Consider the following 1,924-nt stretch of genomic DNA (forward strand, 5'->3'; position numbering starts at 1 on the left):
ATTAGAACTCTACTGCAGCAAATTTTGAAATTATGTGTCTCTGTTTAATCGGTTTGTTTTTAGTGTGCTGGACCAGTCAAAGAATCCTATGCCACAATCGAGAGAACGAACGAGCCTTCATCGCCATGGCATATTTATATAGAAAAAAAGGGAGAGAAAATGTTGCAGGAGTCAGAAACCTTGAATGGAGGGACTGGCTACAGCCACGGCAAAAAACATAAAATATGAAGATGTCATGGACATTTTATTACTTCTCCGAAATTAATACTTTTGTAATTCTTATGTCTGCCTTTACTTTAATACTTTTGTAATTTCCTATGTCTTTACTTTAATCTCTTAGTCCCATCATCTTCTTGTAAGCTGAGAAGGATATATGTCACCTCAGGACCCTGTGATGATTGAGTTAACTGCACAAATGGTTTGTAGAGCATGTGTGTTTAAACAATATGGACTCTGGGCATCTTGAAAAAAGAACAGGATAACAGTGATGTTCAGGGAACAAGGGAGGTAACCTTGAACTGGCCGCTGATGAGCCGGACGGAACAGAGCCATATTTCTTCTCTTTTTGAATGCAAATAGGAGAAATATCGCTGAATTCTTTTTTCAGCAAGGAATATCCCTGAGAAAGAGAATGCGCTCTGAGGGTAGGCCTATAAACGACCCCCTTGGAGGCGTGCCGCCTTTTACAGTTGAAGCCGAAGAGATGAAATAAGCCCCGGCCTCCTGTAGTGCTCTCAGGCTTATTAGGATGAGGAAATTCCCACCTAATAAATTTTGGTCAGTCAGGTTGTCTGCTCTCAAACCCTATTTCCTGATAAAATGTTATCAATTGAGTATGCGTTTCCAAAATTTCATTAGCAATTTTAATGTTAACACCATCCTGTGCTCTCATCCTGCCCCCACTTACTTTGTAATATTCTATTACTTTGTAAAGTTTGTAATCTCAGTGTCATGATGACAATGGTAAAATTCCTCTATGTTTCCCCTGTTAGCCCCCTTCCTTGGACCTCTGCTAAGTCTACTATTTCTGCTTACCGTAGGACCTTGTGTTATTAACAGAATTTTGCGGTTTGTCAGGGAAAGGTTTGACACCATACAGCACATGGTCCTCATAGCCCAATAACAACCTGTAAACGCTGAAACGGAATCAGACTTATAAGACCCAAGATTGGCTCTAGAGGTACTTGAGAAAGGGAGGAATGAAAGAGACCAAATGAAATCTACAGGCAGGCAGCCCGGGCGGCGCCTTGAGCCTAGTTAGAAGTTGACCCTACAGGCAGACAGCCCGGGCGGCGCCTTGAGCCTAGTTAAAAGTTGATGCCGGACCTAACCGATAATGTTATCTATAGATTTCAGATGTTGTATAGACAAGCAATGTGAAAGTCCCTGTCTTGTTCTTTTTCTGTTCTAATTACTAGTGCTTGCCATATATCTCTCAACTTCCTGAGCCCAGTATAAACATATCCCACCATATGTCTCCCCTCCATATATCCCTCAACTTCCTGGGCTCATCCCACCATATGTCTCCCTACCATATATCTTTCAATTCAAAGACTACCATATATCTCAACTTTAGAAGGACACCACCTGGAAAATCCCTGATAAGAAAACAGCCGTTTGTGAGAGCACGGGAACCAATAAAAAAACTGCTAAATGTATAAACTTAAAATGTTAACCAATTGTAATGCTGTAACCTAGAGAATTCCCTCGTTCCTCTGCAACTTTACAAGTCCTGTTTACATTAGGCTATAAAAGGCAAGCGCACGCATTGTTCTGGGCCCTCCTGTATGTTGTGGAACGGAGGGACCAAGTTCGAACTTGCATTAAAGATCCTTGCCGCTTGGCTTTGACTCTGGACTCTGGTGGTCTTTTTTTCGGGGAACAAACGGTCTGGGCATAACAGTCCTTGCCTCCAACAAAAAGC

Source organism: Trachypithecus francoisi, unplaced genomic scaffold (genome assembly GCF_009764315.1).
Source record: "Trachypithecus francoisi isolate TF-2019V2 unplaced genomic scaffold, Tfra_2.0 Lachesis_group9, whole genome shotgun sequence".
NCBI classification, from domain to species: Eukaryota; Metazoa; Chordata; class Mammalia; order Primates; family Cercopithecidae; genus Trachypithecus; species Trachypithecus francoisi.